This window comes from Ammospiza caudacuta, chromosome 10, assembly GCF_027887145.1.
Source record: "Ammospiza caudacuta isolate bAmmCau1 chromosome 10, bAmmCau1.pri, whole genome shotgun sequence".
Lineage (NCBI taxonomy): Eukaryota > Metazoa > Chordata > Aves > Passeriformes > Passerellidae > Ammospiza > Ammospiza caudacuta.
In genome coordinates this window covers 13,489,031-13,504,869 of record NC_080602.1, presented here as the reverse complement: position 1 = coordinate 13,504,869, position 15,839 = coordinate 13,489,031, and the positions used below count along the sequence as shown (strand labels likewise).

At 39.2% G+C, this 15,839-nt stretch overlaps 1 protein-coding gene across 1 annotated transcript in view; it reads left to right on the top strand.

Annotated features, from left to right (window-relative positions):
• ENTREP2 (endosomal transmembrane epsin interactor 2) overlaps window positions 1-15,839 on the top strand; it is an 81,612-nt gene that overhangs the window by 20,158 nt on the left and 45,615 nt on the right. The window contains exon 2 of the mRNA XM_058811613.1: window positions 10,535-10,591. The gene's annotated coding sequence lies outside the window, so the exon portion shown is untranslated. The remainder of the gene's footprint in view (window positions 1-10,534; window positions 10,592-15,839) is intronic.

The window sequence follows — 15,839 nt, the reverse complement described above, 5'->3', positions numbered from 1 at the left end:
AAGTCAATATGTTGGGCTTTTGTTGAGTCTGTGGTCAGCCAGACTGCAGTAACACAAACATTGAGAGTGTGGGAATCTTGCTGGGATGGTAATTTCAAAGCTTCTTTGTGAGCTTTTTGCAGGCAATCAGAGACAAGTAGAACAAACCAAAGAGGCCCTGTCTTTGAAATATAATTGAGTTTGATGTACTGCTTACTCAGTTTGCTTTGCCTTTGACTCTGTGGAATTTTTTTAAATGAAGACATCTGACTGCCCACTGAAGTGGGAAAATGGTCATATTTGAGCTTGGCCATTTAATATTAGATAAAGTTATAGTTATTTCTTAGAGGCATTTAAGAAGGTGTTTTAAAGAGAATAAAACACTGCTTAGTCTAGTGCCTGTATGTGAATGGCTGTACCATATGAAATTAACATTTTTGGACGTGGTAGTAGATCAGCCTCTAAAGGTCAGGAATGATGCTGGTAATCTGTAATCCTTGTTAAACAAGCATGCTTCACATGGCAGCGGGAATCATTTTTTCTGGGATTTTACTTCCTCCACAGGTGACAATGCAGGTGGATCTTGTACAATGCAGGTTTTATTTGATGCAGTAAGGAAGCAGTTTCTGTGGGTCTGAGTTCTGATGATGATGAATGATTCTGTAAAACCCCAGGAACAAATTTTTAGAGTAAATTGTTTCAATCTAGCAGTAATGTAAAAATGGAAAACTGCTCTTTTAAGACTCTAAGATGTTTTTCCTCTTAATCTTGACACACAGTTCCCATGATATTTAGCAGAAGTCCTGACCTTAGAGTCAGTTGGAATAAGCCTTTGGACTCCTTGAGCTTAATTTTTCTGTGGGAAAGGAGTTTCTGTAGAGTGTGGTTTGTGGTTGAATGGCCATTAAATAATCCTAGAAAGCAGACCACCAGGATCTGGCAAATGGCTCTGGTGTTAGATGAGGTCTCATATGAAGATTGGTGTTCTATTCTCACTTTATTTCCAAATCAATATGGGAAATATTTCAATTTGATGATCCAGCTTGGTTTTGTAACCAGTATTGTACAGGAAGTTTTTCTGTCTGCAGTGTTTAGGAGTTCAAGTATTTTAACCATGTTTATTATAAATTACAACTTGCTGTGCAAATGAATTTAGTGTTACACATCAGTAATCTCTCTGAATCCCTTATGAAGAGAAAAGAGGCATTATTTTAGTTGCTCTGTAATGGTTATAGGATTTTCTCTTTTGCATTCTCCTTGCACTTAAAATAGCTCTGGGCTTTGATTTTGGAACTAAGGATATGCTTTTATTCATTAAGCATTTGGGCTATTATTGCCCGAATAATCAATTGTATTAAAATTCCTGGAAGAGCAAGTCATGTACCACCCAAACCTATTGTCTGCTGACAGGTTAAGGAGCCTCTACAGTAGAATTAGACTTACAGAGATTTTGGTGCTTTTAATTCTTGCCTAGAGTTTGCCTTGAATTTTGGAAGCATGTCACTTGTCAGATTTCACTAGAAAACACCAATGCTTTGCCAAGTAGTTGTGCAGTCTCAAGCTGGAAGTCCCTGTCACTGTGCTGCCCAAGAGCTTGGTGGGAGAAAAGCTCCTGCCTGTTCCCTAGGTCAGTCCAATATTCTGTGAAGCTTGGTGGCTGTCATTGCTCCTGGCATTGAAAACTCATTTTCTTGTGGGTGCATGGTAGAACTTCATGGTTGGTTTGTGGTGCTGGAGTGATACATTCTTTTCAGCTTGTCCCAGTCCTTTTGTCTTTCTTTCCAAACCAATTAGAGATGTTTATAAGTTATTGTCAAGGGCTGTCAAAACCAGGTATCTTGTAACTTGTATGCAACATGTCAAAGAATGTATTTTAAGTCTTTAATAGTAACTAATGAGATTATTATAATTAAGAAAGGAGGCAATGCTCTAAATTATTCTAAAGACATTACATTCTTTGTTCAGTCTATTTTGACTCTGTATCAGCATGATTTCCTTTTTTCATTTTGCTGCTGGCAGGTTTAAGTGGCTGGAGTTCAGGCCTGTGAGCATGCTGGGCAGGAACAAGGCAGGAATGTTTTACAGTGGCTCCAGGCTGGGTTTCCATCCTGTGCCGTTGAGGCTGGGGGGGACCAGGTGCTGCAGGTACTTTCCCTGATCTTGTCTTAGCAGAAAACTCGTTCAGATAGATTTGGAACTGGGGGACAGGTGTTGAGAAGGGACCATCAGGATCATCAAGTCCTGGCCCTGTGCAGGACACTGTTAAGATCTCACCATGTGCCTGAGAGCATTGTCCAAAAACTTCTTGAGCTCTGTCAGGCTGGTGCTGTGAGCACTGCCCTGGGAGCCTGTGCCAGTGCCCAGACACCCTCTGGGGGAAAAACTTTGCTAATCTCTAACCTAAACCTGCCCTGACTCAGCCTCATGCTGCTTCCTCAAGTCCTGTCTGTGATGGAGAGATCAGTGCCTGCCCCTCCTCTTCCTCTCCTGAGGATGTTGTAGACTGTAACGAGACCTCCCCTTGGTCTCTTTTTCTTCCAGCTGAGCAGGCCAAGTGATTTCAGCCATTCCTGGTGTGGCTTGCCCCCAGACCTTCACATCTTTGTTGCCCTCTTTTGGACCCTCTCTAACAGCTTAATGTATTTTATATTGTGGTGCCCAGTAGTGCCCCCAGCACTGAGGTGAGGCTGCCCCAGCCCAGAGCAGAGCAGGACAATCCCCTCCCTTGCCTGGCCATGCTGTGCCTGATGCCCCCCAGGACTCCTTGGCCCTCCTGGCTGCCAGGGCACTGCTGGCTCATGTGCAGCCTGCCATGAAATTCATTGAGACCCCTTGGTTTGTTGGCATGCTTGGAAGGCATCTCTCCATCCTTGATTAAACCTGCGTTTATCCAAATCCATTTGCCCTTTCCCTCTAAGTCCTGTTCTGGAGGTGGAGACCAGCAGTCTGGAGCTGGAGCTGCCTGGGAAGGGCTGTCTCAGGAATGAGGGTGAAAGCAGCAGTGTCAGTGGCTTTCACCAGGAAGACAGTGTTTATCTGATGTGACCATTTAATATTTACTCTGCTCCTTTATGTCTCATTGCTGCCTGTGCATCTTTAACCTTTTCCTTTATCTGGTGGCACGGCCTGGAGGGCAAGCACTGATCGTGCTCGTTAGAGTGTGAGCTCTATTGCTTTTTGATTAATCTCCCTGCATGTGCCCTGTGGCACTGCAGTTGGAAATACATCTCCAAAAGATCTATGGAACTGGAGGAGTGGGCCTTTCTCTGCACTAGAGATGTGCAGAGGTGTTGCTTTTTGTGTGCATTTGGGAGCCCTTCTGAGTTTGAGGCAAAGAAAATGCTCTTGTTATCAATACTTGGATTGCTTTATAATAATACACCTCAGCTTTCATCCCCTGAGAAATTGTGTCAGTAATTGAAAGAGCCATTGTCTCATTTCAGTTATCTAAACAATCTCAGTCTTCATCCTTATAATTATTGGAAGAGCCCAGCAGCAAAAATCTTATTAGTAATTTCCTAATGCTACTGGGAAACAATATTTCTAGAATAATTTTCTGTACTGAGACAATGATACAAGTCAAGATTGGTGTGAAAACCGATTAGGGAATGTCTAAAGAAATTTCTCTCTTTTTTTTCTTTTTGTCACAATAACATTATGGATATAAAATTTTTAAAAAATACAATAAAACATAAAATGAAAATTCTGGAAGTGAAGATCTGCTACCGTTTGGGTATACCTTTGCCTTAGTAATAAAAAAATATGGCATCCTTCATTACTGGAATTAAGATAAATTAAAGTTTTCACACTTTCTGCCCTTGAAGGAATGTAACTATCATGAAAGAAATAAAGCATGATTCATTTTATAGACTCATAATAGCTTCCCAATGATTTCAAGTGCATTATTTCTTTCATTACAAACAATTAAAAATGTATCAGCAGTTTTGGCAAGGAAATTCAGTATACTTGTATGTGGGGAGGTTTTGTCCCTGTTAGAAATCATCTTTGTAAATCTATTGCATGGAATGCCCATAAAGCCCAAGAAAATAAATATTCAGATGAGGGAAGAATTGACACTTGAGTTTACAACACCTGCATACAGATCTATCATATTGGACAAACTGCTTCTAATTTCACTGATTTCTTTGGTTCAGTGCATTTTAATTAAGCTTTTGACTGCTGCCTCAGTAAACCCTTCCTGCTTCAAGGAATCGATAAGCTATCCACACTTGATCTGAGCTAATGTAGAGATGCTGAATATCATGTATGGGCAGCACATTTCTTCAGTCAATTATTTGTGAAATAATTGCTTGCTCTGGCTTTCATTTTAAATGTTGTGGAACACAGCATCTGATTCTGCAGCACTGTTACTCAAAGCCCTTGTGTTCTTTTGTTTCATCTATGGGTCATTCTGGAGAAGGGAAGTTGCTTGGGTTGTGAGGAAACTTTATTTTAGATTGAATTGTCCAAGAGCCACAAAATCATCTTATGTTATCCCTTACAGTGTCTCAATAGACTTTATTCTGTGTTCAAACTCTTCCCCTATGAAACAGCACATATTGAGCTTGCTCTTCAGTCATCTGTTTATTTCAGGTTTGTTCATAAATACTCTAATACATTTGCAAGCTTGGAGGATTGGTTCCACACTGCTTAGTTACCTTTCTGTTTAAATACTCTTATGCTAATGGCTGTGTGCCTTATTAATGCTCATGGATTACATTATGGGGCATAGGAGATAATGTAATGGTGTGTTCTGTGAGGATGTTTAATAAAAACCAGATTAGAATTAAGACTGCATTGTGAGTCACTGACATATCAGCTCTGTGCTTAATATCTTATCTAAATCCCTGTCCATAGCTTTTAATACAGTTTGCATATTTTAGTGAAGTTGAGCATAATGGTTCTGAAGCACTCAGAAGGGTAACAAATACATAACATATGACTTTTTTTATAATTGAAAATTATATTATTCTGATATATATGTGCTCCATCAGTGCTTGTTTTTCTCTGAATGTTAAATTGTTTCCTTTTAGAAGCAAATTACAGATGTGTATCAAGCAGATTCCTGATGGGTATGGAGAATATTTGATAGGAATACAAAGACAAGACCAAAAAAATCTCACCCTAGAGCTTAAAATGAGATCAGAACTGTGTGCTGTTAATACAGTCTGGTAGCTGTGTCAATGTATAGGTAATTTTGCTGTCCTGTTCTTGTGGGGCACCGAGGGATTTTGTTTCTCTGCTCCTGTTTCCATGGCAATTAGAATTAGATTAGTTTTAGGATCACAGTGGATAAATGAGAGCGACTCAGCTATGATGTAGTGTTTGTGAGTCAGGAACACACTGAGACTTTTTATAAAGTAGCACAAAACTGTGCTTAAATCATTGTGGCTTTCTGGTTGCTGCTGGCTTGCTTGTATTTATCTTTCAGTGTCCAGATCTTTTGCTGGTGGCTGCAGTCTGGTGGCACTTGTGCTTTTTGTGTTTATAGGGATGGAGCCTTTAAATGAGAGAGCAGTGCCTGGATTCTAGTGATAGCTGCACGTTGAACAGTCAGTTTGCATATTTGCTAATAAATATTTATGTTAACTACTTGAAAAAACTCTTTAGCCCATGACTGATTTTTGCAGTGTTTTGAATATGCTGTAATGGTATGATTTTTATTAGCACCCACTCTTTAGGATGACTTTCCTGGAAGACCATTCCAGAACCATGCCACTGTTCTGTACTTGTCCATACATTTTTCATGGGTATGTGTGTGTATATGCATTTTTCTTCTTCTGGTACTTGTTAATGCATTCATACCACCCTCACCCCAAGAGATTTTCATCCTTCCTGTTTTTCTAGGAATTGGAATGGAGAGTAATATTACTGGTGGGCTATTCCAGTTACTTTTCCCTATTCCCATGCAGCACAGTTCTTTTTCCTGTAGTGTGTATTTAACTTTACCAGCATTTTGCACTAATGGATTGCAGATGCTGCAGAGACTGTTATTATAAGAAGATTTCATGCTCTGGTAGTAATGTGTCATGCTTTTATAGTCTCTGAGTACATGCTAGTTGTGACATTCCTCACACAGTATTTAATGCTTACATTTTGTTTAATAATTGTCTACTTTTTACAAGGGCTGTGGTAGATTTCACAGAGACATCATCCTGGAAGATATTTCAGCCATTGTTTTAGACTCTCTGGATAACATTTCTGATGTGTGAATATTATTTATTTTACACCTAAACCTAAAGGCCCTTGGGGATATGATTTGTTAAGGTACAATAGAACTCCACCCTTGCAGGCACATTTGAGTTACACAAATAACCTCTGCAGTAGTGTGTGCTCCTGTAGCCCAGAGAGGGGAGCCTTGGGAAGGGTCAGTGGCTTCAGGCCCTGGTGCAGGAGCACAGCTGCTGTTGTGCTTTGGCAAAAAGCACTGGGGTGCTGGGATTTCCCTTTGGAGCCCAACTCCTGCCCTGCCCTCTCCACTCAGCTGCCATTTGTGCTGTGCCTGCTCTGCCTGGCCCACCCTGGTGGTGTTTGTCTGATGTGCAGTCACAAACTCTCTGGTTTCTGCCTTCACAACACACCTTTTTGGAAACACAAACACAGATTTCTGTAAACACATAAATTTAGTTCTTAGAAGAGGCCTGAGAAGGAATTTCTGCAATTGCTGTGAAGAACTTGTATGCTTATTTTCATGTGACTGAATCCATTGCTTAGAGAATTGGTTTTGTTTTTACAAACTGAAAACATGACTAACACCTAAAGTGGTAGAAAATAACCAAATGACTTGATACATGTTGTACCAGGCTGAGCAAGGGAGCAAGAATAAAGAATAAAACTTGGAGAAATATAAATAAAAACAGAACATGAATTCTATAACTCGTATTCTATATTAGACTAGAAAACCATTTCTAGATGCCAAGTCTAACTAAGGAAAAAAAATCATTTTGTTAAGCAAATTAATACATACATGTCAGTCATTTTAAGTTTCTATGGGTTTTTTTGTACCTTGATAGTGTTTCACTATACCCAGTATGGCTTTATTTAATATTTATATAAATAGAGGTTTGTGTAGTTCAGAAAAGAAGTTTAAAGGAACCACACTGGAGAATGTGTTACCTACAAGAGCCACTTTGGAGGTGGAGAGTTGGAAAGGAGGTGATTTTGGATACATTGAGAGATTGCATCATCTGATCTGTCCCATATTCAAAGTCAAAGCCTTCTAAATTTCTAGGGATTCACCAGACTGTGGAGGCAGAATGCTGGAAAAGACACCATCAAGGGCTAAGCCTTTGTTTGCAGTCCCTGTACTGGAAAGTAATTTTACCTTCTGGTTTTGTCCTGCCTCAGTCTGTGCCTGTTAAAGTAAATGCATCTTTGTCATGCGTGAGCACCACTTGCACTGCTGATAATGGAGTTTTCATAGGCATGTTGAGTTGCTGCATTTCTAATGCTGCAGAAGTCAGCACTGCTGTACTCTGTTGTTTCTCTGTGCCTCAGCATTGTGGTAATCAGCAGGTACATATATCTGCATATATCTGTGGGAATTCTCCTTATGGAATCTGACAAAGCTACTTTTTGGAATGATTTTAGTAGCTGTCATTTATTTCAATTATTGTGGGATGGGGAGGTTCACTACAATTCAGCCGATGGAAGTTGGGTCCAAAGTTGTAGATAAATGTACTCTGCAGGTTCTGAAATCCAAACACATTGCCAATGTTAAGGGATTGTTAAAATCCTCAAACACCAATTTACTTTTTATTTAAGAAAGAAAAACCTGTGCACAGAATATACATAGTGACATAGTGATTTTTGAAAAGCACATGAAGCCATATGGATTGCAATGCTGAGCTGCTGAATATTCTGAGTGATTACTGTAAGACATTTTGGGCCTGTAAATTACATACTACTTTTCAAATAATTGCTACTTTTGTATAGAAATAAAGTAGGGTTTCTGCTCACTGTATTTAATGTTAACGTTGTATTTATAAGAAGTTTAAGCTGAAGAGAAAACAAAACCTTAAGACTGTTTGGGGTTTTTTGTGGGGTTTTTTACTTGTTTGTTTGGGTTTGTTGGTTTGGTTTGGTTTTGTTCTTAAATTCCTGGTCATCTTCAATATCAAGAGAAATCTGTAGATTTCTATTTTGATAGTAATTTGGTGTATTCTAGCTAAATGTCATGATGTGATATCCTCTGTGTGCTTTTTTCCCAGTTTCGTAGCTGTGCCCACTGTGGGTTAATGTGAGGTGCTTGGCACTGGGAGTAGAGGCACCTCAAAGCAAAATAAGTTTTTTGGGTAACACGAGGGACTAATGGGGGTTGGTAAATTACATGACAGCATTGTTGAGGTGACCTCTTACAATGCCAATATTAAACAGGTGGGACACTGAGTTCTTGTGTCTTTAATTAATGCAAATTTATCAAGGGGCCTGGCTGTGCTTGACCTTTTGCATGGAGAGCCAGTACAGTGAGGGCCACAAAGCTCTCCTTTTCCAAACCTAAACACACGTACCTCTTTCATCCAACAAGGCCTCTCTAAAGGTCAAACACAGCTGTAGTTCAGCTGAACAAAAGGGATCAGCTTCCTTCTTGCACCCTCTGCAATGCCACAAATAAGACAGGAGGGGTAGAGGTTTAATTCATGGAAGGGAGGTCGCACAGTAAATGAAAGTAAAGGTTTGCTGCTCATAGGTAGTGATTACAGTATCTTGGCACTGACCATGTGACTTGCTGAATACTGATTTACCTATAAATATTTTATGTGTGTATCAATACATCCTCTGGTATGGAATGCAATTTCTTTCTTTTCCTAAAGGGTTTTCTTTAATAACCTCACAATTTCAGCCAGTCCATTTATTTGAGAGCATGTGCTGTCTAGCCAGCAGATAAACTGGCTAACCTTGTCATTTTACCTTCTGAGTGCAGTTGCACATTACAGGATTATCAGCCCAGAGCCAACTTATCATACAGTAATAATAAGCTAACATAGCTGTGTGAGCACATTTAATTAATGGCAAAGATGGAATTCTCGAATTTTCTTTCACTTGGCCACCATCCAGAAGTGTGTGACTCCTCTGCTGTAGGAAATGCTGTGGAATACAAACTATGCACATTTGCATGTAGGCTTTATCTGGACAGTCTTTGATATCCATGTGCTGGTCTTGGTTCATTTTTACTGTGCATTTATCTCCCAGCTGTTGCACTTGTACTTCATTTAGAAACTAACACTGGGCTTTCACTAAAAACCCCTAATTTGAGGGGTCTTTTTTAATGGCATAGCTACTAAAGAAAATACCAAAAGGCACATTTTCCACATGTTGTCTTTCTGAATAATGTTTTCAACAGCTGCTGCAGCTGTGGATATTGTCAGATTGTGAAAAATGCTTGAAACATGCTCACAGTAGGAGTGTCCACAGACCAGACTTTGTGAAAGCTTAAACTGGGCGCTCCTCAGTGCAGCTGCTCCAGAGAACCAACAGCTCCTTCTCCACATTCCCACCAAGCACCCCTAGACTGGGTTGTTTCCAGCCTGCTTCCCAGTGCAGTGTACATCACTCCTGCAGTGGACAGGTATAGATGCATTTTTGTTTATTATACTCTGCTATTTTTACACCCAAATGATTGTTAGGAAAGCAGGATGGGGTGGGAAAAGGTGACTAGCCAACTATAGAAGTTATTATTACACAGACTCTTTGCACAAGCTGAGGTGAAAAAATGACACTCTGGACTCTTGAAATAAATATATTGTGCATTCTCTTCTCTCATTCTTTTATTTGGATTCTACTTTGCTATTTTTGTAATTCAGTGTTCTAATGAAAAGGCTCCTCTCCACTTTTTTTCTCCCACACTGGGGTCAATATCTCTCACCCCATTTCTTGTTTCTTCCTCCATTTTTAACCACATGTTAAGCTTATGGTGACTCAACTGTAATTTGCATTTATTTAAAAATAGCTAAGATTAGCTTAGGTGCATAAAGGTCTGAATCCTGCTTGCTTTTGGTTTGTAGTATAGGGAGTAATGTATATGCTAATCTGTATGCTAAATCCAAGTTTTAATGAATGTATGGGTCCTCTCTCAAACATAAGATCAAGTGGGGAGGTTGTTTGGGTGGGTGAAGCAGAACAAAAAACCCTTTTGCTAATTTATCTAGATACCTGGATGTTTTTGTGATTGTTCTGTCATTACTCCCCTTTATAGCTCATTTTCAGTTGTGGTAAGAGCTCACAAGAAAATTTGCCCGAAACATTTATTCTCCTTTAGTTTTTGATAGTATTTGGGACTGGGAGAGAAGAAATGTTTTAATGAACTTCTTGTGATCTGATCACAACTGAGTGAATCTGGCAGCTGGATTGAAAATTGTTTAAAAGCAGCATAGTATGAATTCTGTTTATTTCTTACTGAGAATAAAAGGGAAGCATTTTAATTTTAGTATGTGGTTTCCAGCTTTCTGGAAACACTTATCATGGCTGTGTATTAACTTGATCTCCTTACCTGCTGTGTTTTAATGACACTGGTATAAGCCTCGTGCCTCTTTAGTAACTCTGCTCTCTGTTCCAGGTGCTGTTGTCAGGACTGATTGGTGTTGTTTCATGGAAGAGGCCCCTGTCCCTTGTGGTGAGCAACTCCCAGTGCTTTTGTCCTTATAGAGAAGCCTGATGGTCTGTGGGGATGGTTTGCAGTGCTGTTGTGTATCCTGATATTTATAAACACTTAGTACAAAAAGTTTGAAGCCTTTGAAGTTGTAATGTATAAACCACCTGGGTGAAAATAGTAATTTTCTACTGTCTCACAAACAGACTATTGCTCTGCTTGTACCTTTGCATTTAACTTAATTTGCCTAAAAATGCACTGCAGAGTAATCTTTTAGCAGGTATCTGAATGGAAAAAAGCCCATTCCAAATTAGTAGTTGTCTTCATCTGCAGAATGATTTTCAGCCACATTTTAATATTTCTGTCGTGAGCCTTGTGTAGTTGCTGTATAATGAGCAGTGATCCATTCTTTGTGTGTGCATGCTGATAGAGTTTGTTAGCCCATTAATGTAAAGCAGTATTAGATGGAAATCAAGCTCATTAAAAACACGTGGTGACTGTCAATAAGGATGTGTTAGCAGGTAAACATTGCCTTTGGAACAGTGTGCATGTGTGACAGAGTAACACAAAACATTTGTAGCATAGTACTGAAGGTAGTTCTGGGATAAAAAGCATAATGGACAGTATGAAATCCAGAGTCTTGTACTAATAAATTTGATTAGAACTGCAGGTATATCTTTTAGTGTTATGAACCCAGACAGTAGGCAGAGATGACATAATTGGAATAAATAATATTCACACATCAGAAATGTTATCCAGGCCTGTTGAGACCTGTCCTCTGTGATTCCTGAACACTCCCTTGCATGTTGTAAATTCAGCTGGGCTTTCTAATATTGACTGGTTCAGTGAAATGTAAATAGGCAGTCATGGTCAGTGTAATAAGGACATGGAGATAAAAGGGAGGAAACTGTAATGGTAACATTGATGTTTGCAGAACAGCTCATCTTCCTAAAATCTGCTCTAGGAAATTGTTTATTTCCAAGAGTAAGCTTAATGCTCTTGATTTAGATCCTGATCTCCTGTATTGGCCCTTGGTGGTGACACAATAATCAGCTGAAGAATAGGGACAGGGATGGTGGTTTTCACTTCTGTGTGTGACTGAGCTGTGCAGTGGTTTTACAGTGGCTACAACTGTCCTGTTTTCCTTGCTGAGTTGTAAATACATTTGAGCAGTTGGACCCCACGCGTGCAGGGGAACTGTTCTGATTAGCAGTTAATAATGTGCAACTTTACAAGCTCACAGCACAAAGTGCCACCAACATGCTAATGAGCCATGTTCCTCCTGATCTGTTTATTCAACACATATGGCCAATAATTACCTTTTAACCTATTTCATATTACTATAAGCAGCTAGACAATCAATTGCAATATATTACAATGCCTTTTTTGTTGCAGTGTGTTACAAAATCTGGCATTGCTGAGAGTGATAGCAGAAAGATAGATAAATATATTTATCATTTGTAGCTATGAATAAAGTTATATAAAATTAAAATATGCAACATCTGTCGTGTCCTGAAAACTGGTGAAACTGTGATAATATTTTAAGGTGCCAGTTTTATGCATATCTTGGATTTGTGACTAAAGTTGGTTTATAATAACCAGTGTTTTGACTATTGCTGAGCAGCACTTGTGCACTATCAAAGCTTTCTGGTTTTCCCACACAGCATCACTTGCTTTGGCTTTTTCTTTCCTATTTCCTGTGCTTATTAAAGTATCTTTATCTCACAAGTTGTTTTTTCACTTGGGCTTTTCTAATTCCCTTCCAGTCCTGCTGCAGGGGGCAGTGAGTGGGGCTGGGTGTGCTTTCCTGCTGGCCAGGCTCAGCCCCCACACTGCTGGATGTGCCTTGCCCAGCACTGTAACCATACAGGGGTTTCCCACAGATGCTGGGTCTGTTCTTTGCAAATGTATCATTTTCTGCAGGCAAAACAAGGAAGTTGAGGAAGCATTAAACAGAGATTGTTCATCAACCATTAGTTTCTGGCTGTATCATAGAAGTGTGTTATGCAGTATTGGTGTAGAAATGAGTGTATTGTTGCATAGTTTAACACTTGGGAACCAAAGTCAAAACTGAGAGTAGTTGTGTATTAATAAGCTATTAGTATGAATGCTGTTTTGTATTCTGCATTCAGTCAAAGATTTACAAATGTGTATGTGCTAAGGACATTTTACTGCAATATTAACGTGCAGAAATTTAGAAGTTCTCCTGCTAAAGTGTCTTTGCAAATCTTGATCATCTGGAAAATTCACCAGTTTTTTTGTTAGTTTATCTGAATTTTCTTGGTCACCTCCTAGCCATCAGTTGCTTATGTTGCCAAAATACTTTATACATGCAAGGAAGAAGTGTCTGTTACCAAACCTATATTTACATTTACCAGAGGAAACACTCAGGGAAAGGAGATATTTAAATTGCCCACACATTGATTTTGAACAATATTTTCCATATGTTTCAGTTGCTTCCTCATTAAGCTTTCTCTATTTTCATTTTGAAATCTCAGGGTAGTGGTAGTGCTTTCAGAAAGCCTTTCAAGGGTCCCTTTTTTGGAAACCAAGTGTTGGCTGTGTCACTACCACTGCTTAGTGTTAAAATGCAGTGTTAAAGTAGGAATTTGTTTCCTCTTGGTTTATGGAAGTGTCTGAAAATTGTGAAGCTTGTGGAGCTTCACCTGAATTGCCTTGTAAAAAACTTTAAATTGTGCAGTCAGATTATTTTTCAGTTACAATCTAATCTATGGTAATTGCAAATCTGTTTGTGCTAAGGAGATTATTTCAGCCTCTGAATTGAGTTGAAAGCTTCTCTGCTGCCATCTGGCATTTGGGTGCCCCCAGAAAAACATTTTTACATTTCTAACTGAAAGTTTTTTACAATAAACTGATAGATTTAATTTTTTTTCCAATGAACAGAAATGTGGCGTTTCTTAATGTCTGTGAATGTCAGTGAGCACAAGGTGATACTACTTATTAATAAATGATCTTGATTACTCAGAATAGCTATTTAAAAGCATTTACTATGAAATGTGCATTCCAGATCCAGTTTTGTGCACCAGTGAACATGCAAATCAGTGCATGTATAACTCAGTGTGATGTCCCTTCAAATTTACCATTATTTCAAGCCTTTTTTTGTGTTTGATAAGAACATAGGATTTTCTTCATTTTAGAAAAATAAGAGAAGCTGTCCTAAATAGCTGCAGTTCAACCTGCATGTCAGGCAAAAGGATGAACTGTGTAAAGTCTCAGGCTGCACCCATAGTAAGGCTCAGTCAAATACAAAACTGACTTTGAAAGAATATATTCATCTTGGGTCAGCTTGGTAGTTGTTGCAAAATGAGAGATTTTTCTTTCTAGAATTCCAGTGAAAAACTTGAATTAGTTGAAATTCAGACTTGAATACTTTTTTTTCTGTAAAAATCATTAGAAAAATATCTACATTGAAAAGGGAAATTACTAATAATTTAAAATCAATACATTCACATATACTCTTGCCCCATAAGATGTAAAATTGGTCCAAATGTTTTTCCTCATTGATTATCTCCTCTCACTAAATATCATTGCAGACTACAGCAGAAATAACCAAACTTCAGGAAAGAGATGAAACCTAGAATATATAGAAATAGTGTATTAGTGTATACACACACATATATAAAGAGAGAGAGAGAGTGTATTATATAACAGTAAGTTTCCTATATTCTGCTGGGTGAGGTGGAGTGTTGACATGTTCTTGGCCATGCTGCTTAACCTGAGCTCCTAGATTAGCTTAAAGGGTGAGGCAAGTATTTTCAAACTCTTGTAAGGGAATTTACAGCTTCCTTTCAGATGAAATCTGAGAGGAACATTTGAGTTTTAAAAAAGAAGTGATTTTCCTCCCTCCAGTGCCCACCCTCAAGCAGAGATTTAGGTTGGTTCCTGGAATAAAAGGATGATCTGTGTAGATGAGGGGCAATGTCAGCATAAGCAGGTCAGAACTGCAGGGAAGAGCAAGTGCAGGAGTGCTCAGAGTGGGAGAGGAGCAGTGTGAGGCTGCCATCCCCTCGTGTGTCACTGCTGACTTTGATACCTGTGTGATGCTGAGAGGAGCTGCAGAACATCCCTCTGCCTTAACAGGGCCCTTGATCACTCTGCAGTGGCATTTCAGCATGAGTGCTCTTTGAATTCCTTGATCAAAATGTTCATTAGGAACCCTGCTAGTAGACAAACACTTGTCTTTGAGGCTGAAGCAGTGGTTTAAAGGTGAACAAAACACTAGGTGAGAACAAGAGCATCTTACATACCTGTGCTTTTCTGTTTCTGATGAGCTGGGCAGGGGCCGAATGCTGGATATTGCTGCTTTCAAAAAGAAACCTGGGAGACTGAAACAACTTCTGTTTGGAAAGCAAATCCAGTGCTGGGTTTGCTCTTCAGATGTAAAGTGCTGTAAAAAAGTAGCTCTTCAGATGTAAGGCTGTAAATTTTGGTGAGAACTGATGTGAACCCAGGGTTTGGAATCAAGAACAGTGTTTTAGTTTGATCTCTTTTCTGGGAGCATGGAAGGAAACCAACCCAAATTCAGAGGAGCTGAATGCTAAATCAGGGGGAAGAGAATTGTGGAGGACTGGGACAGGAAGGAGAAATTGAAATGTGAGTCTGGCACTATGAGGAAGATAGACATCAAAAGATTTGATAAGAACAGGACCTAGATGGCCAGACAGAAGTGGACCAAAACCATGTCAATAAGAAATCACACAGTAGGATCTCTGATGTTTCAGAGATTCAGTGCCACAAGCACCATAAATAACTGAATTGCTTTAGGTTTGTATCTTAGTTCTGAGTGATTTCAGTGAAGAAAGTGTAGGCTGTAGATAGTATTTTCCTATACTTGGGACAAAGTTAGGTTTTCTTTGTCTCTTGCCTTCCTGTTCTCCCTTCCCTGAGGGTTAGCTGTACAGAGCACTAAGGTGTCTGTACTGCTCTGGTCACCAAACTGCACCATCTGTCTGTGCACACTGCTACAGCATGGCTGGGGTTGTGCTAAAAATCTGTGAGACAGGATCTAGAAGTGAGGTTAGTGTGTTTGGTGATAGCTGTATTCCAGGTTACATTTGTTTGAAAGTAGATTTAAAATAGATTTATGTTTCATTGAAGCTGCTTCTCTTTTATATTTGTTTCAAACTGATGTCCTGAGAGGTCTTTTCCCAATATACAAACTGTTGGTTTAGGCCATGAAATAATACCTCTTGTTGGATTGAGTAGGGTGTCTGAAAAGTGTGGTCTTCAAAATTTGCAATTTGAATTTGTC